The sequence below is a fragment of the Trichosurus vulpecula genome, chromosome 1, assembly GCF_011100635.1.
Source record: "Trichosurus vulpecula isolate mTriVul1 chromosome 1, mTriVul1.pri, whole genome shotgun sequence".
Classification (NCBI taxonomy): Eukaryota; Metazoa; Chordata; class Mammalia; order Diprotodontia; family Phalangeridae; genus Trichosurus; species Trichosurus vulpecula.
This window is the reverse complement of record NC_050573.1, coordinates 137,546,578-137,568,829: the sequence shown is the minus strand read 5'-3', so window position 1 is coordinate 137,568,829 and position 22,252 is coordinate 137,546,578.

Genomic DNA, 22,252 nt, shown 5'->3' with positions numbered 1-22,252 from the left:
TGGATGTCCTTCATGAATTTGTCCTGAGTTCTTTTCTCTTTTCCCTCTATTGATCTCATCAACTCCCATGTATTTAATTTTCATCTGTAAGCACATTTTCCTAAAATCTATATATTAAGCTGCAGTTTCTCTCCTGAGCTTCCATTAAGCATTACCACCTGCCTTTTGCACATCTTGAACTGTATGTCCCATAGGTATCTCAAATTCAACAGAACTCATTATTTCCTCCTTCAAAATTTTTCCCCTTTCTAATTTCCATATTACTGCTGAGAGTACCGCAATCCTCTTAGTCACTAAAGCTTAACTTTGATGTCATCCTTGACACCACTCTCACTCACGCCACACATCCATTCCATCACCAAATTTTGTTGCTTCTACCTTAACATCTTTCCTCTCAGTCCACTTCTCTCATCTAACACTGCCTCAGTCTCTGCCTAGTTCAATTCAGCCTCCTCTCAGTTGCCAAAGACATTTTCCTTTTTTATATGTAAATTTATTTATTTTTAATTTTCAACATTCACTTCCATAAGATTTTGAGTTCCAAATTTTGTCACCATCTTGCCCCTCTCTCCAAGAGGGCATGTAATTTGATATAGGTTCTACATGTACATTCATATTAAACTTATTTTCACATTAGTCATATTTAAAGAAAAATTAGCACCAATGCAAGAAACCATGAGAAATAAAGAAACAAAAGAAGAGAGAGAGAGCAAATAATATGCTTCGATCTTTATTCAGACTCCATAGTTCTTTTGCTGGATGTGGACAGCATTTTCCATCATGAATCTTTTGGAATTATCTTAGGTCATTGCATTGCTAAGAAGATATGTCTATCAAAGTTAGTTATCATACAATGTAGCTGTTACTATGTGTGATGGTCTCTCGGTTCTGCTCACTTCACTCAGCATCAGTTCTTATAAGTCAAGGACAATTTCCTAAAGCTTAAGTCTGTTTATGTCACCCATTTCCTGAGTAGGAAAAATAAGAAAGCCCCAGGTTATAAAGAGCTTTAAACGTTATACAGAATTTATATTTGATCCTTCACAACCAGGTCCCTTCCTATTTTTCAGACTTCTTACAATTTTACTTCTCTCCACATGCTCTCCAACGTATATTTTGCTCTTTTTCCCCTAAGACACCCCAACTCCCAAACCAGTACCTTTGCACTGAGATGTCATCCATTGTTGGAATCCTTTTCCTTCTTGCTTTTGCCTTTCCTTTCTTTGGTTCCCTTCAAGGCTTAATTTAAATCAAGCTTTCTGCGAGAGGCCTTTTTTGACACTGCCCCCCCCTTCTCAGTCTGCCATAATACCATCTCTCCTGAGATTATCTTCCATTTCTTCTTTATATAGCTTAAATGCACACCTACTTAGGCAAATCTTGTCTCCCCCACTAGACTGTGAACTTCTTAAGAACAGACAGTATTTTTTTTTGTACCCTCAGCACTTAGCACAGATCCTGGCATGTGGTTTGCATTTAATGAATAACTTGTTGCCAGATTGGCTGACACATGGTTATTTCATATTGTTATTTTCTTTTCATTCATGTTCTGCATCTTCAAGTATACTGTAAACTCCTTCATAGCAGTTACTGTATCTTATATCTCTTTGCATGCCAGGTGCCTAGAACAGTGCTCCGTTTCTGCTCAAAAAGTTTGTGTCGATGTTATTGTTATGCTGAACATTATTGCTTGTGGGGGATTTATATTTATTAAACTTAGCAGAAAAATCTTGCTACTTGAGATCAAATATGGGAGTTTCAAATACAAAGCAAATTCAAGTTTATAAATATTTATTCAAAACAGCAAATTTTGCAGCCTCTGAAAAAAATCTTAACATTGTATACATGAATTGATAGAAGATAAGTGTGGACAGTTGCCCAATATAACAGGCTTATGAAAAAAAGACTTGAAAATTGCAATGTGTATGCTGATTAATAGATGTGTTTAATAATCCTCTAATTTATGTCATTGTCTTTAGTAGAAACAAAAATAATTTTGTCTAATATCTTTCTTGACTAAATGAATTTCTTATAGCAAACTCTGTAGTCATGAGCTTATTTGTGAGTCTCCATAAATCAAGTTGAATAAAGTGACTTAGAAGGTAACCTGAGCCTAGTTACCACTAGACCAAGAAAACCTCTGGGTTTTTCTGTGAACCATGTTTAATCAATTCCGGTAATTCTAATTCAGACATTCCTTGTGTCCAGATGAAAACTAATAAAGATGTCATTTCCAGGCATCCTATTTGGACTAAAAATATTATTTTTCATATTATAAAAATGTAATGGAATAAGACTATACTGAACATTTTGTCAGCAAAACATATTGAAAATCAATTCATCTTTAGGTATTAGAAACATGGGTTGCCTTCCTCCCGGAATGTTAACGTTCATTTTAACCCAGAGATGCTCTCAACATTAAAACTAAATAAAACTGCTCAGATTTTCATGGAAATTTAAATTTGTTGAGCCCTCTTGTCTCTTTCTATTTCTGAGGATTTATACTTGAAAAATACACTTGCAGTTTCAGATTGTTTTAGGATAGACTATGCTAAAATCCATGTGCTCTCAATATCATGGTGACAGTAAGGCATAATTCAAAAAATTCAATATTAATTTCTTTTCGGTTTTGAATTCTCTGTCTTCTACCTCCCACTCCCCCACTTAGTGAGAAGACAAGAAAAACATAATCCATTACAAATACATATAGTTAGGTAAAGTACATTTTTAGAAAGTAATGGTTATTTCCTTGTTTCATACATAATCCCAAAGAATTTTTCATACTTTATTCAAATTTGAGTTTGGGATCTTTCCCTTAGCATTTTCCCTGCTCAGCAGTCTTATGCACCATCTGTAATCATCAGTTCTTTCTGGAAATATTCCGACTCAATGCCCAACTAAGCTGTGGCTAAAAATGGAAAGGGAAGTATGAAGTCCAGTTACTCAGTTCAATTCATCCCTCCTCCCTCTCCCAAAACCTTTATCCTAATTATTTGGACATCTCAGGAAGAGTCACTCTCAAAAATTACTTCTGTTTTTTAACAATATCTTTATTGTCAGGTCAAAAGAATTGGTCCTCACCATGCATTAGTGGTAGCTAGGTGGTACAGTGCTTAGAACTCTGGGCCTGGAGTTAGAAAGACCTGAGTTCAAATCTTGTCTCAGATACTTGTGTGACCCTGGGCAAGTCACTTAACCTATTTGCTTTAGTTTCTACTTTTGTAAAAAAACAAAAGGGGGGGCATAATAATAGTACCTACCTCTGAGGGTTGTTGCAAGGGTTAAATGAGATAATATTTGGAAGCGCTTAGCATAGTACCTAGAACATAGTTGGTGCTATGTAAATTCTAACTATTATCATTGTTATTTTTTGTTGTCATCATATCATATCCTATGGACAGGTGGCCATCTTCATTCATATACCCACAGATATGGTCACAGATCTATTATATTATGTGGATATGGAAGTATCATATCTTATTTAGCCACATTTGTTCTTCTATTTTTTTGTGCTTGTGGACATTTGATATCTGTGTGAATTGTTACCATATTGTATCATATCTGCATATGTTTTTTCAAAAAATCTCGTTAATTGGATTTCATCAGTGATTAACCAAGAAATCTGTTAGAAATATCCTAGTTCTCTAAGCTGAGCTGGAGCAGTCAAAATTTCTGGCATAATATAAGCAGAGTAATGAAGATACTTTCTATCACTGGGTGAAAGATGGCAGGAGATTATAGAAGTGGCAGGATAAGGGGTTGTTGGAGTTGGGGGGTGAGAGGAGAACAAATAACACTTTTGACAGTGTTATTCCATTGGCGTCTTTCCTGCTTAATTTAAAACTTGTGGCTAATAGGTCTTATCACCTTCCTTGACATGGAATTGGCCAGAGGCCCAGATATGGAGAGCCTTAATTGGCTAGATGTTATTAGTCCTACAAGCAGTATAAATCAAAGGATTTGCAGAATGGGGTATTTATGCTCATCACAGTTGGTAGTGTAGTCAACTGCAGTCTCTGCCCCATTCACAGCCCATGTATTAACATGAGCTTGGCTGTGTTCATTGTACACATGAGCTCTAAGTTGCCAGAGTTCAGGCTCATGTGGTTACCCAGACAGTTCCACTACTCAGATTCCCAGGAAGGTTGATGCAACATTATCTGAGAACCACCAGATGTCGTACAGACATTGCTCATTATGTGCTGGATTCCTTGTGCACACAACTACCTAGTGTTGCTATTGCTAGAAGGTGTTATTTTAGGATAGTACTGAGTTTAGCAGCAATATTTTCCTCAGAAGATTAAACTACAGAACATCTAAATGAATTGCTGCCACATATGCAGGGCAAACCTGCTCATTTAAATCAAGGAACTGCTAACTGCATCTGAAATGATGGTCCAATTATATAAATATCATTTATTCCACTGAAAATTAGAATGAATGAATGAAAAAATACTTATTAAATCCATATTATCTGTAAAGCACTAGGTATAAAATATAAAATAAAAGCTGGTTCCTGTCCCTGAGCTCGGATTCTAAAGGGGAGAGAATATATGTGGAAGAGTAGTGACCTAGGAGGAGAATATTAGTGTTGTATCCTACCAGGATAGTGAGTGGAATCATAGGGGAGTAAAATTATATACTCCTTGTCCTCTCTACATAAGTTTGTACAGGCTCTGCACAATACATTGCTCAATATACATAGCTTGCAAGTCCAATAGGTTGCCTGGGGAGGTTAATTGGTTTGTAGTCCCTTGAAGTCTTTAAGCCAATGCTGGTTTGACCATTTGCCAGTCTATTATGGAGACAATTTTTAGTCAAGTATGGGTATGATTAAGTGATGTCTGAGATTCTGAGAATCTGAGATCCTCTACACTGCTATGACTGTTAAAAGATTAAAATCTCTGTACCCCATTGGGAAACCCAATTTTAAGTCTTATTGTAATTGCTGTGGGGAAGCATGCAGATTTTTTTTAGACTATAAGATAGTAAATATCTTTATTCTGTATATATATTACAAGCCAAGGAAGGGAGAAGGAGCAGTTGGGACAAAAGGATGTGGATTTCTTATGTGTGTGTGTATCTGTGTATATGTGTGTGTATATTTATATATGTATATGTGTGTATGTATGCATAAAATTTATTTTAGTTTTCAACATTCACTTCCATAAGATTTTGTTTTAAATTTTCTCCCTCTCCCTCTTCTCCCCGCTCCCCAAGACAATATGCAATCTGATCTGGGCTCTACTTATACATTCATATTAAACATATTTTCACATTAGTCAAGATGTAAAAAAGAATTAGAACTAATTGAAATAACCACAAGAAAAAAGAAACAAAACAGAACAACAAAAGAAAAGAAGAACAAGTAATATTCTTCCATCTGCATTCATACTCCAAAGTTCTTTCTCTGGAAGTAGATAGCATTTTCTATCATGAATCTTTTGGGGTTATCTTAGGTCTTTGCATTGCTGAGAAGAACTAAGTCTATCAAAGTCAGTCATCACACAATGTGGCTGTTACTGTATAGAATGTTCTCCTGCTTCTGCTCATTTCACTCAGCATCAGTTGATATATGTCTTTCTAGGTTTTTATGAAGTTGACCTGCTCATCATTTCTTATGGCATAATAGTATTTCATTACATTCATATACCACAAATTGTTCAGCCATTCCCCAATTTATGGACATCCCCTCAATTTCCAATTCTTTGTCACCACAAAAAGAGCTGCTATAAATATTTTTGTACATGTGGGTCCTTTTCCTGTTTTTAGGAAACATGCACATTTTTATCTTTAGTATTTAAGTATGTTACTTCTAATGGTATTATCACCTGTTTGGATGGATGTAGACCTAACCTCATAGGGCTGTTGTGATGAATCATCAGTCAGTCAACTAATATTTATTAATCCTTTTCTTTGCGTCAGATACTATACTAATGACTGGCTATACAAAGAAAAGGAAAAACAGTTCCTTTCCTTAAGGGCAAGATATTTTAATTGGTGAGACCTCATGTAAATATAGAAGGCACTAGTAGTAAATGAGATCACTAGAGTGATTAGCATTGTATCTGGTACATAATATGTGCTTCATACATACTTGTTCCCTTTCTTCCTAGCACCTGAGGGGACTGGGAAAATCTTCTGAAGGTGAGATTTGAGCTGGGTCTTGAAAGAATCCAGGGAAACTAAGAAATGGCATTAAGGAGAGAGAACACTAAATATGGATGACAAAAAGTGCAAGGGAGACAAGAGATAGCATTCATGAGGAACAGCAGCTAAGCCAGTGTGGATTAGGAAAGACTTGATGAAGGGAGATCAATTAGAAATCTATTGCAATAGTTGAATCAGGTTGTAATGATAACCTAAACAAGGCTAAGTAAGTAGAGAGAAGAGGTTATATAGTAGAGATATTGTGAAGGTAGACATGACAAGATTTGGCAATGGATTGGTCATGAGGAGTGAGTCAAACTGAAGAGTCAAGGATGACATGGGAGTTATGAATAATTGAGATGATACTTATTGTTAATAAGGATGTTTGGAAGAGAGGACAGAGGAAAAAGATAATGAATTTCATCTTGCATGTGTTGAGTTTGAAATATTTATGGGAGGTCTAATTTGAGAAGTCCAAAAGATAGCTATTAATTCTGGAAGATAACTCAGGAGAGAGAATAGAACTGGATATAGAGATCTCTGAATCATCCGAATAGAGATAATAATTATTGTCATGGATACTGATGCCATTACTAAATGAGACAGAATACATCACGATTCTTAAGCAGCCATCCAGAGACTCACAAAGAATCTGTGAATAGATTGATTTTTATTTACTATTTTATTATTTGCATTCCAATATGATTGGTTTCCTTTATAATCCTATGTACCTATTTTACATTAAATGTTATGTATGAATAAAAGCCTCAGTACAAAGGAGCCAAGGAGGTTTTTAATGTGCCTGACAAAGATGAAGAACCAACAAAGAAAACTGAAAAAATGGTCAGTGAGATTGAAGGAGAATCAGGAGAGAGCAGGTTACATACACCTAGAGAAAAGACAGCGTGCAGTAGGTGACCAATAGTGAGAAAAGCTACAGAGGGGTCAAGAAGGATGGGTATTGAGAAAAGGGATAAGATTTAATTATCATTATATTTGGGAATTAAATATTGTTGGTAACTTTGCAGAGAACAGTTTCAGTTGAATATCAGGGCTAGAAACCAGATTGTAAAGAGTTTAGAAGATGGTAAGAGGAGAGGCAGTTGAAACACCTAGTGTACAGGGTGTTCCTAAAGTCTGGACACATGGGCAAAAATGCATATTTTTAAGAAGTGAATGAAATTTTGAACAACATTTTATTTAACTGGAATATTAACAAATAACATCTTCAATATGATTTCCATTATTTGTGATGCAAAGGCAAGATCCACGTGAACTTGATGCAATAACTCCACATTCCTGTCAATTTTATCACATTCACTCTTTATGTGTTCAATCAAGTGTGCTGCATCTGTGATTTTCATTGAGTACACCTCCTCCTTTAGCGTACCCCAGAAAAAGAATTCGAGGGGGCTACGGTCTGTTAATATTCCAAATATTTCAAGATATGCATTTTTGCCTTTGTGTACAGAGTTTAGGGACACCCTGTAGTTGGTTTTCCTAAGGAGTTTAGCCATGAAGGGGAAAAGGGAGATAGGATGATAGCTACCAGGGATGGTAGAACCAAGTAAAGGTTCTTCTAAGTTGTCGGACACTTGGGTATGTTTGTTGGCAGGAGGGGAAAAGTCATTAGATAGGGAGAGAGTGATAGAGAGAGTGAGATCAATGTGGGGAAAATGGGAAAGATTGAGGTGGATTGGAAAGGATGACAAAGGAAGCAGTGTCTTCAGAAGGTATCCAAGTCTCAACGAATGTCAGAAGATATAAAGAATTAGGAAGGGTTTAATGAAATAACGTATGGAACACTCTTTACAAACTTCACAAGGCTATAGACACACATTTCAGTTGTTAGGATGATAATTGTGGTAACAATGATGTTAATGACCAATGTGTGAACAATGCATTGCATCATCCTCATCTTCCTTCAAAACCCTGGACTCTGTATCTAGCTCTGCCTCCAGTTTTGCCTTATCATGGTGAGACCTAGGTCATCAATTCTACTTCTTGGCCATTGTCCCGCCCTTCTTTTCTACTATCCTTTTATATGTTGTCTTTCTTCATTAGAATGTAAACTCTTTGAGGGCTGGGATTTATATCCCCAGTGCTCAGCACAGTGCTTGGCAAATAATAATGCCTGCATGCTCATATGTATACATGGATGCATCCATCCATCCATCCATCCATCCATCCATGTATCTATTTAGCTAGCATACGAGTCCTTTCCATGGTTATTCTTGTTGAGTCATGCCTATAAACACTTATTAAATACCTATTATCTTCCAGGCACTGTGTAGGTTCTTAACCTGGGAGCATGAATAAAGTTCGGGGAGGCTGTGAACTTGAATGGGTGAAAAATACTCCTTTATTTTCACTAACCTCTAAGTGAAACTTAGCATTTCATCAATTATGAATGCAAGTAATGAATGTTACTCTGTGAAAAGGGTCTATATATTTTATCATATTGCAAAAGGAGTCAGTCCATGGCTTAAAAACCCCTGGTTTAATGGGATAAGTACTAGTTAGAGGACACAGAGGTTGGCAACGCTGCCTCAGTCCAGTGGGCCTTCTCACTGTTGCTTAAAAACAGTGTCCTTGTTTCTGATGCCTTACTGCCAGCCATTCTTGTCTATTGGCATTGGAGCTGTATATGTATATGTATATGTATATGTATATGTATATGTATATGTATATGTATATGTATATATATATACATACACACATATATATGTGTGTGTGTATGTGTGTGTGCGTGTGTGTGTATACATATATATACACACACACACACACACATATGTGTGTGTATGTGTGTGTGTATTTGTCCTTTATAACAGTTTCTCCCTTCTACTCTGCTTGAGGTGACACAGTTTTAAAGGCATTCAGGGACTGAGGAAATCTTCAGCAGGTGAGATTTTAGCTGAATCTTGAAAGAATCCAGACAAACTAAGAAGTCAAGGTAAGGAGTGAGAGCATGCTAAACATTGTAAGCATTCTTAGTGCAAAGAAGACAGGAAATGAACTCTGTGAGGAACAGGAAGTTGGCCAGTGTATTTGAAATAGCTCAAAGATGTAAGAACCTTCAATGAAAAAATCTCACAGTCAAAAGGACCTTGGTAGCCATCTTTTCTAACCCATACATGAGCCAGAACCCTCTTCTACCACATCCTTCAAGCTTTTGCTTGAAGACCTCAAGTGATGGGAAGCTAATGAGGCAGTTCAAAACACTTGAATAGTTCCAATTATCTGAAATGTTTTTCTGACATCAATCAGACTCTGTTCTCTACCTTTTTGAAAAATTAGAATGTTTGCCCTTTTCCAGTTCTGCTGTACCTTTCGCATTCTCCACAATCATTGACCATGATAGTTCAGCAATTGGCAACTTCCAATTCATTCAGTGTGCTAGGATGTACTTCTTTGTGTCAAATGACTTAAATTCATCAAGAGAAGTTAGGTGATCTCAAACTGAATCTTAAATAAATGAGAAAAATATCATAGACATCATTAATACCAAAGGAAGGAAGAAAAAAGAAAGTGAAAGAAAGAAAAGGAGGAAGGGAGGAAGGAAGGAAAGAAGGAAGGAAGCAAAGAAAAGAAGGGAAGGAGGAAAGAAGGGAGGAAAGAAAGGGAAGAAGGAAATAAAGAAAAAGGCAGAAAAAGGTAACCAAGATACCTAACTACTAATCTATTGCTTGTTTTTTATCTTTATAGAAATGTTTATGAGAATGATTTATGTGTAAATGAAGATTATTCTTGATCAAAGTATGAAAAGGGAACAGGCAGTTTTTTTTTTTCCAGGCAGTTCTCTAGAGTAGAACCATTGACTGATATGTATACAGAATAGAAGACCTCATAATGTTTATCCTTAGTTGATTACAAACAAAAAAAAGCATTTGAGTGAAGAAAAACATAGCTTTAAGAGATCTATTCCAACAAGGTGCTTTTTATGTAAATATTTAGGTTATGTAAAATTCCTTGATAAACCATGTCCCCTCAAATATAACCTTATTCAACCATCCTTTTAAGATACAAAATAGGGAGACACATGTTTGCCAAAGGTGGTTGCCATTGTGTTTTAGGATGTCAACTTTCAGTTAAAGAGTCATTCTCTATATATGGTGAAACTATCTAGAATGTTAGCATTTCCAAACGATGTTGAGATGATTACATGAAATCTCACTACTCAACCACTCAAAAGAGTAACAGACAGAGGAAAAATGCCTATTGCCCAGATTACAACATGAAGTTATCACCAAATCTATGCAGTCCAATCGAGAACATATAGCTTGGGCAAGCGTATATATGAAAAATGAACTGGACTAATATTATTAATATTCTTCCATACGACTGGATATGATCTTTGAAGAAAAAATATCAGGTGACAACAGAAGAATGAGAAAACCCATAGGGCAATGGTAGGAGGCTACAACATATTAACAGTGATGACATATACAAGAAGTGGCATAAAAGATACAACACAGAAAGGGAGGCAAGGTAGCCAAGTAGCAGGAATGAAGGATAATAAATGAACAATCTCAGTGTTTCACTGGCATCTAAGATATTAAAGATGTTGAGGAAGGTTTATAGCACTGAATAGGTCTTCTATGGAGGGTCTGCGGAATGAATGAAAAATGCATTTATTAAGTACTTATTATGTGCAAAGTTACAGGAATTCAAACTGAAAAACAAGACGGTCTCTGCTCTTAAGGGGCTCACATTCTAATGTGGAAGAAAATATATATGGAGGGTTTCAGATGAAAGTCAAATAGAAAAGTCCTTTGTCATTAGTGTACAACAGCAAAGCAGATGGTAATGCCTTTTAAAATGTCATTTTCGTTGATATAATAATATTAGTTCATGAGGTTGAACCCTTTGACAGTGCCAAGCACTTTGGTGGCAAGAACTTTCCTGTCTGGTTTTTTAGTAACTATGTCTATAGAACCTATAGGAGCAATTGCCAGGTGACATCTCCCTAGGAGTTACTTTGCAGTATGAAGGCTAAAGGCACTGATCAGGAAGTATCCCTTCCTAATGTTCTTGGGTTCAGGGTCTGAGGCTATCACCATCAGTGACTGAGAGGAGATGGTGGCCAAGATGGTAGGAGTTGTTTGCCTTGCTTGGTAACAGGGAAGTAATTTGGAAGGCCTTCTGAGGCCTGGGAAGAAGAGTGACATAGTACGAGAGACATGGCTGAGTGATGATCTATATGAAGAAAACATTCACACCAGCAATATAACAGACACCTTAAAATCTTAAAATACCTTCCATTTAATGAACTCATTTCACCTCACCAGGTATTTGAAATGTTGGTTTTTGGCTAGTTCTATTCACATGTCAAGGTCTGGTAAGCGTACTATAATCATGATGTCCATGCTGTAAGGCTGGTTGCATTCCTGGCGCATTTCTTACATATTTAATTAAATATATATGATTGCTAGGGAATACTGAAAACTTTTTAAAGACAAATGTAATGACGACTTCAGGTCAACTGGCAATAAATTTTATCTACTAGTCTCATGAGTCTTGTTGATTAAGTATTAATTTCCTGCCATTACGTGGAGAATTCTATTCTGAATGTGGAGGGCAGTCCACATCACCAGATGACAGGAGACATTTGAATTACACATACTTTTGGGTGAATGTGAGGGCCTAATGGCAGAGGATGTTAGAGATAAATGTACATCTTTCATATAGAATTTAGAAGAAACCTGGGAGACCAACTCTGATATGGGCAAGAAATAGCTATTCTTGAAATTCCACTATTCATAATTTGTTTTGTTTTGGGGATACTAAAGATTTTTCATTTATTTGCACAAGATGCAAATACTCCATGGTGTCTTTTCAGGAGTTTGGTTAAGAAGTTATTCTTTGCTTAAATTGTGACTTAGAATAGGATCACATTCTACCTTTCATGATGTTTATAGTTTTAGGTTTGTATAGGCTTTAATCTAATCCAATCCAATAAATAGTCAATAAACATTAAGCACCTACTCTCTGCCAAGCACTGTGCTAAGTGCTCCTGAAAACAAATAAGTAAAAAAGACCTCCCCTGCCCTCAAGAAACTTACAATCTAATGCGACAAGACAATACACAAAAGGAAGCTGAAAAGAATTTGAAGGGGATCATCAGAAGGTGCTGGTCAGATGATAGGATGTTGTTGGTAGCGGTAGTGAGTATGATATTTGTAGAAATGAAGGTGGTAGCAAGTGTTATATTTGTAGAATTGAAGCCAAATAGTGCAGACGATGGAAAATGAAGTTAGCTAGAAAAGTCTAAGCCCTCTATAAAGAGAGGACTTGGGAGGAGTTCCTTGCTCTGCTGTCCAGCCCTCTGACTAGAGGAGACAGACAGCTGAGGGTTCTGAGGAGGTAATGCACATCAAAGATGAATCAGTCTCTAAGATGATGAGATTTCAAGCGATGAACTTATTCGGGGGAGGGGGAGCTATGGGGTATGATGTTCATGGAGTCAAAACTAAGCAGTACAGCTGATTGGAAAAATGGAAGGCAATAAGCATTTATGTAATGCCTACTATGTGAAAGGAACTGTGATAAATACTTTTTAGAAATAGTGAGGTGGGTGCTGTAATTATCCCCATTTTATGGTTAAGGAAACTCAGCCTCAAAGTTTCCTCAACAGCAATTTCCTATACTCAAGAACTCACAGATCAGTTGAAATTCGCTCTTCTAATTTGCTAGTCTAAATTACTTTAGAGAGAGATTTGCCCTTTCTCTTCAATATCCTCCAAACAAAATCTGCCTCACAGAGAGGTAAAGCACAATCTTCCTTGTCTGTGGTAATTTTCAAGTAAAGGAGACAGGCTGTAATTGACTGTAACACAATTATTCTCCAGACTACAGAAGACAAGTAAAAGCAAAAATAAATGAGGTGGTAGATGAATCCGGCAGGTGGGAAGTCATTTACTCATTTGTCTTTGTTGTTTTGTTCCTCCTGTGGTTTCTTAGCAGCCTTCATCCCTGGTGCTTACTACTACTGCTACCACTAGCAATAGCCAACAGATGTTACCAATAATAATTGCCACTTATATGAAGTTCTGTACAGAGTGTCCCAAAAGTTTCAGTGCAATTTAAAGCTTTAATAGCTTATGTTCTTAATGCATATTTAACTTTAATAGTTTAAAACTGAACTAAGAATTTTGTTACACATTACGAATATATGGTAAAGTTAAGGCTGGCAAAGAACGTTCCCTATTTTCTGTCATGTGAGCTTCACAAGTACTCCGTGAGGTAAGTATTACAGGTATTATTATTCTCATTTTATACATGAAGGAACTGATTCTTATAGAGGTAAAGGTGACTTTCTCATGATTATATACCTAAGGAGTAAAAGTAGTGAGCATGACTCCAAGGACAGCACTCTAGCCACTATCCACTGTTGTCACCAAAGCAAAATGCAACCCTAGATCCAACAATTCCTGATGTCACAGTCTTTCAGTAGGAATATATATATATATATATATATATATATATATATATATATATATATATACATACACACACATATACATATATATACATACATAAACATATATAAATATGTGTGAATGTATTATGCATGTATATATATATGTGTGTGTGTGTGCGTGTTAAAAATTAAGACCTTCAATACATCCAATGGAAAAGTTATTTAGACTAAATCACAGCAAAAAATGTTTTTTCTTCCTTTTACAAACTTCTGAAGACACTCTTGCATTTCCAAAAGTAGGAAATGCTCTGCTACGCCTTAGCTGAACTGACTGATTCTTGATTGGCCCAGCCCGAGTTAGGCTTAAAGTATTGGCTCAGCTATTTTCAGCTCAGGGGGACCACATTAATATCAGAGCCCAGTGCCTTCTATACCTCAAAGACAAGAGGCCTCTCATCACTTACATAGCATCCAAAAGACATGAAATGGGGCCTCACCAGCACTACAGTGACAATAAAAAGATGTGTGGAAAAATGTCCAAAGGTGCTAATCAGACTGAGTGCCTGACTAAGCTGCTGGATACAAGCCCTTGACAACAACTCAGGAATCCTCCTGCTTGGTAGTTGTCTGATGCTGTCTACCAGGTTGCCCTTCTGTGACAAGGGAGACGTGAAGGTCAAGATGAAAAATGCCAAAGGGATAAAAGAAACCAGATGCTAGATAATGGTGAGAGAGGTTAGAAGTTAAACCAAAGACCAAACACTCATTTGTTCCTTCCAGAAACACTTACCGAACAGCTCCTATGAGCATGGAACCATAAGTGTGCTGGAATATAGTAGTGCATGCATGCTTTCTGTCTTCAAGGACCTTACAAGTGAGTAATATAATAATATTAGTTATATCATTTATTAATATTATATTTTATATCATTATGTTACATTACATTATGTTGTTTTACATTGCATTACATTAATAATGTATCTTTATAATAACACTTTAAGGTTTGCAAAGAACTTTACACGCGTCATCTCCTTTGATCCTTATAACCATCCTGCAAGGTAGGCACTACTATTATCTTCGTTTTACAGATGTTGAAACTGAGGTTGAGAGGTCATGTGACTTGTCCAGGTTGCACAGCTAGTACATGTCTGAGGCAGAGTTCGAACTCAGATTGTCCTCACTCCACATTTAGCACTCTAACGACTATACTACCAATTTCCTGTAGTAAATACCATCAAGGTATAACATGATACTTCCTCCTAGGGAGTACAATTGAGAATGACATCATAGAAGTGGGAACATTAAAGATAGGTCTTGAGAAATGTGTCAGATTAGAACACATTTTATAAAAATACAAAATAAAAAAATCTTAGCACTCTCAAGGATATATCTATGCTTTCCATATCAAGATACAGGGATTGGTTGAAAAAAAGTGTAGTGCTATATAATGTCTTCAAGAAAGGATAAAGGACTGGATAACTATCTTCTCATATTTGGAGGGCTTTTACATGGAACAGGGAATAACCTTGTTCTCCTTGGCTTCAGAAGACAAAAGTAGGAGCAGTGGGTGGAAATTGCCCAGGGAGGGACAGATTTCAGCTCAATGGAAGGGAAAACATACAGATAAAAAATATAGCTGCTCCAAGGGGCAATGGCCTGCCTTTGAAGGTGGTGGATTCTCTCACAGTGGAGGTCTTCAGGATATAGGCTACATGATGCATTATAAAGTATAGTGCAGAAGGGGATTCTTGTTCTGGCATAGGTCAGTCTAGATGATTTCTGAGGTACCTTTCAAGATGCTATGATGTACCTTTACCTTGTAACACTTCACGATTTCTAGGAACCAGTATTGGCATGGAAAATCTTCTTACCTATGTGGATCATAACCCTTCTATGACACTGGCAGACAAGTCATGAGAGGCTGTTATGCCAAGCATTCATCAGCCTGCAGCCAGGCTTGTAATAAGCCCTTCTGAAGCTAGCTCAACTAAACCTCAGATGACAGACACACATACAGCCCATCACCAGGACTGTACTTGAAGCCTTTTCAACTTGGTAGGACCTTTCAAAGTTGAAATATAGAAACATAAATCTAGAGCTGATCTCAGAGGCCATCTGGTTCAATCCCAGCTTATTTTGTGGTTGAGGAAAAGTGAGGTCCAGGGAGGTTAAATGACTTGCCCAAAGTCACTAACTAATATCTTAGGCAGGATTTTTACTCAAGCCTTCCTGACTCCAAACCCAATATTCTATTCACTGTGTCATCTGGAAGCTTCTAAAATCCTTTCCTTCAAAAGATGTATGAGGAAATTCAAGCTAAATGGAGCTAATATCAGACTCAGAAAGTTGTCCTGTTGCTCACTAACGAGAAACAAATATCTCCTTCTCCTGCCAGGATGGAAAGCCAACTAACTGCTGAACTTCAGAGCTAATGACAAGAAGGTAAACATAGCCAGGGGAAATGCAGCAATCTGTCAAAGGATCATAGACTTTGAGCTGGAAAAAAGCTTAATGCTTCCTTTTGCAAAAATTCTTAAACTTCTCTCACTACTCACATTGCTAAAACTGCAGATTTGGTCATTGTGTCTTTGAGTTTTTTTCTCTTTCTTAAGCCTTCTTAGTTGACACAAAGATGCCATTAACTTTTCAGTATCCAATGCCTAAGTGAAGTTTCTATAGCCCTCATTAACACCTATAATGATTTATACCCAGGGACATCATGGCAGCAATAGCTTTAAAGGCTTGTCATCGTCCATTATAGCCATGAGTCACATGCACCACACTCAACTTTTACAAAAGACTGTTACTCTCCCCATTTTCTACTGTCAATTTTAGACTAAACAAAGATCACATGTATGTTGGCAATTATTTCATCGGGCCCTTAGACCAGTCACTTCATTTCTCAGAGCTCTAGGCAACTCTCAACAACTAGAAGTTATAGAGAAGAGGCCAACCTACCCTGGTGGAGAGTTTTATCATCTGGGAATTCTACACTAGTGACATCACATTTCTAATCCCCATCCCTATTCCTTCATTGGGATACTCAGAATGTGTAGGTGTTGAAACTTCTTTTTCTCATAACCCCTAAAAAAACCTGTAACCTTTGGCTATCTTTAATGGCACATTTGGAGATGCTTGACATGAATATATAACATGGTAACATTAAAACTCATTCTGATTAGAGGCAGCTGGTAGTGCAGTGTCTAGAGCTCTGGGCCTGGAATCAACAAGACCTGAGTTCAAATATTACCCTAGGCACTTAGGAGTTTTTTGACCCTGAGCAAATCACCTAACCTCTGTCTGCCTCAGTTTCTTTAACTATAAAATTGGAATAATTGGGATTGTTGTGAGGATCAAATGAAAAAAATATTTATAAAAAGTGTTTAGCGCAGTGTCTGGCAAATAGTAGGTGCAATGTAAATGCTTATTCTATTTCCTGGTCAACAAATGCTATTTTGAGGACATCAGAATTAAGAACACAAAGAATAGATAAGAACTTGATAAACTCATTATGGAACTATCTCTGAATGAATGAATGAATGAATAAATGAATGAATGAATGAGGAAACACTTATTGAATACTTCTTATGCACAAAGCGCTATGCTAAATGCTGGAGGTAAAAGGAAAGACAGTACTTGCTTTCAAGAAACTCACATTCTAAAGAAAAGGACAACATATATTGGAAGATTAACCTGGATGGTCTTTAGGATGCAGTGGCAAAAGATTATCAGTCTATGGTATCATTTCTACTAATAAAATCATATCTGTTTCTGATGCTGAACCAGTGGCAAGGACTTTGGTAACAAGAATTCTGGTGGTGGGAACTTTTTTCCTGGGTTTTCAGTAGTTATGACTGCTGAAGATACTTGGGGTGCACTACCCACAGAAGCAGTTTCTAGGTTATATTTTCATAGGGGTTGTTTTCTAGGATAAGAGCCATAGGGACTATGCTTGGAACAATTCTGAAAGATGCTGCTACCAAACTCACAGGCTTAGATGCCCATGTGTGGCAACTGGTCAACCCTCGGTGTTGGTAGTGATAAGAAAGGTGGGTCCCATCCCCATAGTGAGTGTTCCTTTCATGGATGGCTGTGTCTCCTAGACTGGAAGCACATCTGATAGTTTAGGTGGTACTGTTCTTTCCAAGGCTCTTGGATTCAGTGTCTTGGGCTATGTCTCTTTGGGAACTGGTCTAAATCAAGGGTATCAATTTGACTTGTCTGGCATATGATTCTCCCCATTTCTCCCTCAGTTTGTTTCACTGCTTTGGCTACATTGTTTTGCATGACTCATAGTGTTAATTTGAAAAGATTTACTAAAAAATTTCTATTTCTCTAAACCAGAGATTCTTAGTTTGGGGTTCACACACCCCTTCCCCCAAGAGATCAGTGTACAGATTTTGGAAGTTCCTTGAACTTGGATGGAGAAAAAGAAATTCTTATTTTCACTAACCTTTAAAATCTTAGCATTTCCTTCAATTATGAATTTTTAAAAATCTGAGGACTCAAGAGACTTCACAGACTACCAAAGGATTCCATGACACAATAATAATCAAGAACCCCAGTTCTAGACTTTTTTCTTCCAGATTTTTCAAATTCATATTTTCAATGGGTATTACTGTATTCATTCAAATGTAAACACAAGGTGTAGAATTAAAAAGGATCTTAAATCTAGTCCAACCCTTTTAGGTTACAGATGAGTAAAAAAGATCAGAGTGGTTAGGTTACTTGGACATGATCAGATAAAAGATCTTGGTAGGGCCACATTATAAAGCCCTCAGTTTCTAAATCCAGAACTTTTTGCTTATGCTACTCAGGTTTCAAAATATTAGATCCTAAGACATCTTATTACCAAGATTTCTCTCAGTCTTCTCATATGATTCTAGTCTTTATGTTTTCCATTAGATCAGAATTGATCCAGGACAATAAAACTGTCACCCATGCATGACTCAGTGATCTCAGTCACTTTCTGCTTCTCTAATCAAACAGAGTGTGGAGTAATAAGCGCTGTTGGTATCAAAAAATATTGTGGAAAAGGAGTTGGAGAAGGGAGTGAAAGAACTTATAATAATGAGGAAATTAGTTATTTCATTTCTTACTAGTCTTTTACTGACTTATAAAGCTACTTTTTTTAAAAAAAAGTATTAATTGGGTACGGCTGTGATATCTCCAAATGCTCATGACATCAAAGGCAAGTACTGGGTACTGGATTTGATTCTGCTGCTTACTGCTTGTGTGACATTAGACAAGTCACTTAACTTTCATGGGCCTCAGGCACTTTATCTGTAAAATGAAGTTCTTTCTAGCTCTAAATCTATTATTTAGGTTCTCAATGAGCTTCTCTATTCAGACATTATATGTAAAACTCACTAGGCTTTATACTTGTTTCAGTTTATAGCAGCAGCTGCAGCATCACCATCATCATTATCATTTGCTGAAATAGGAACAATAGCTAGCAACTTTCTGATCTATGGAGTTAGAAATAGAGGGGAAAGTGAGGCAGTATGTGGACGAGGTTCCCTGACGACTAACCAGGAAGTTTTATCTGGAAATTCCCATCAGGAGGTCAAAGGGGGGGGGCGGGGAAGGGAATACTAGAGCAGGTTTAGACAATGCAAATCCATGTTCAGCCACATCATTTAATATCTCCCTGCCATGTTTTCTGTCTTGTAAATACAGTCTTAATTCAGGTTGCTGCAAGCAATGTAACAATATCTCTTTTCTGTTTTGACAATAGTATCATAAATGTATAGCTGAAGACAGGCTATGGCTTTTGTAAGTGAAGCCACTGTGAAGCTAACTTCCCCCCAAGTGAAAGATTCATTTGATTTTATGAGATTAAGGGGAAAGACCCAGATGGTATATTCTTCTTGGTTTTCAGCATAATTACACATGATAGGGAGAGGTATAGGGCAGAGGAGAATTGGTATTTATTTTGGCTCACTTCAGTGTTAGCAGGATGAATTCGTTCATGTGCCAGCCCACCAAAAGCCCATTTTTTGAATGCTGGGACTGGTTCCTTTTTAGTTTTGGCAAAGTGTCAGATTGCGGGAGCTTAGGGCCTCTGCCAAGATTTACCCCCTTTCTTTGATGGAAACACCATATCCTGTCATTTTTACATTCTGAAGAAGACTCTATTTTGATAGAGTAAAGTGTCGGGAACGGAAAGTTCTGACAGCAGGGTAGAAACTCTCTCACATATCAAGAATTCTCACCAGAGGTGTTTGTAATCTCCCTCCTACTTCTCCTTCTTTCTAAAACCCTTTTGAAGATAAAGCTGTGTGTAACCTGTCCCCTGTCAGTTTCCTGCAGGGTGTTAACTCAGAAATCTCCGGCAGTCCTGAAGACCATCATTTAACATGTCTCTGGTGATCTCAAATGAGTTCCAGATCACCTTAGGTGTCTGATGGGTAGCCTTTTAGCACAACCCAGGCAGTTTTTTTTTAGACCGCTAATACACTGTATCTAGCTTGATAAAACTGAATGATTTCAGAGGATGTGACATGATATGAGTAATAATTGGACAACCGCTGGCAATTTGTGTACTATCCTCTATGCTTGCCCCACATTGGAGTTCTTGTACAGGTATATGTTAAAATCCCATGGGAACAAATCAAGATAGAGAAATGGGCAGGGAGATGTAAAGACCTGAGGCAGAAGGTCATTTATAAAGTGGAAGGAGACTCAGAACTGTTCATCATCAAAAGGTCTAAGAAGAGGGCCACAAAAAGCAAGATCTCTGGAGTTCAAGCTGTAAGAGATCTTTTCTGGGCAAATAATAGGATGTTGAACTAGGCAAATAGTTCTCTTAATTTGCTGCACTCAGGTCTATGGGCAGGTTCAGCACTGTAGTGTTTTCCAAAGTTCCATCAGCTGGAAAGTTTCCTCCCCTAGCCATTCTGATTGTATTCCATGGTGGCGGATGACTCCAAGCACTGCGAAACAATTTAAGATATGCAACCTTCTTATATCAGGTATTTTGAAGGGCAGCTTTACTACCTACTTCCCTGCCCTTCCTCAAAGAAAATGAAAAATGGCTTAATATGTGCATTTGCTAGTGGTGGGGGGGGAAGAAAGTGAGAGGAGAGTACATTTTATATCTATTTTTTTGTTTTTTTTTTCTAACCAAAGCTGTAATAGCCCAGTTCCTTTTTTATTGGAAATGCCCTGTTTGTTGTAATGTGCCCTGGAACAATTGAGGCTTCAAAGAAGTCACCTACTGGCCATTGCTTCTATTTCCTGGAGTTTAAGAGGTGAACTTTCATACTTGCTAGAGAAATACATGAACAGATCCATGTGAGTGTGACAATAATAGGAAATGCTTTTTTCTGCCCTCAACATACATTTGCAATGAGATGATTTTTGGTGGATAGCACTGGGTTCCAAGTTTCTTCAGTTTTTGCCCATATGGACAGAGATTAGAATAGAGAATAATAATTAGAGGGGGCGGAGCCAAGATGGCCGCATGAAGGCAGCCTCTTACCAGAGCTCTCTCACAAGGTCTGTCAGATTCCCATAAAAAAGTGAATTTGACCAGATTTGAGAGAGTCAGAAACCGCGAGCAGTCTGCGTGGGGCAAATTTCCGAGCCGGGAGAGTCTGAAAGGCCGGAGGAACGAACCTGCAGGCTCGGAGAGTGCTCAATGCGGAGCTGCTCCAGACCAAGGCAGAAGCGGCCGGCCGGGAAATCCACGTGGGAGACGGGCTGGGAGAAAGCTGGGCGCCCGAAACCGGCAGAGATCCCCAGGCCTCCCAACACAGGACGGCAGTCTCTGGAAGCGACGAGAGGCAGCGCAACGCCACCAGCCGCGAAAACACCCAGTCCTGACGCTTGAAAAACCCAGGAACTCGGCCTCTTGAACTTCCGGAAGACTCAATGGCCAGGTAAACAGCTCTAACCCCTCCCCCCCCTCACCCAGAGAATTCCTCGGGGGAAAAAAAAAAAAGAGAACTGAAACAGAGGAGAGAGTAGCGGGGCTTCACAGGACAAATACTAGAAGCTCATTAGTCCCAGAGGGGAAGAGTCGGCAGGGGGCCAAGCCAGGAGCCCAGACGTAACCTTGCTCCCCCAGGGGAAGCGCCAGTCATCAGCTCAAACAACAAACAGCTGAGACCATTGCTGAAAAGCAAGTGCTGGAGAGCACCCATAGGGAGTGAGACGCCAGGGAGCCAGACCCCTCCCCCACACCTCAGGAAACTGAAGGTTATAATTCTAGACTCACAACCCCCAGAATAAGAAAGCTGGGACAGAAAGCCCTGAGACTCACAGATAGAAATTTGTTGTAAAGCCAGCAAAAGGCAAACCAACATGAAGAAGAACACAAAAAAACCGAGGACAATAGATTCTTTTTATGGAGACAGGCAGGATCAAAATATCGACATAGAAGAAGATAGCAATGACACGGTAGATACATCAGATACCTCAAAAGCTAATATGATCTGGTCTCCAGCCCAAAAAGCACTGCTGGAAGAGCTAAAAGAGGATTTTAAAAACCAAATTAGGGAGCTAAAAGAAAATATGGAAAAAATGGAAAAAAGGGAGAAAAAATCCACTGACGAAATCAAGTCCCTAAAGAATAAGATTGGCGAAATGGCTATGGAGATTCAGAATCTAGAGAGAGAAAAGGACACCCTGAGAGGTGAAATCAACCAATTGAAAATGGAGGCTCAAAAGCAAAATGTA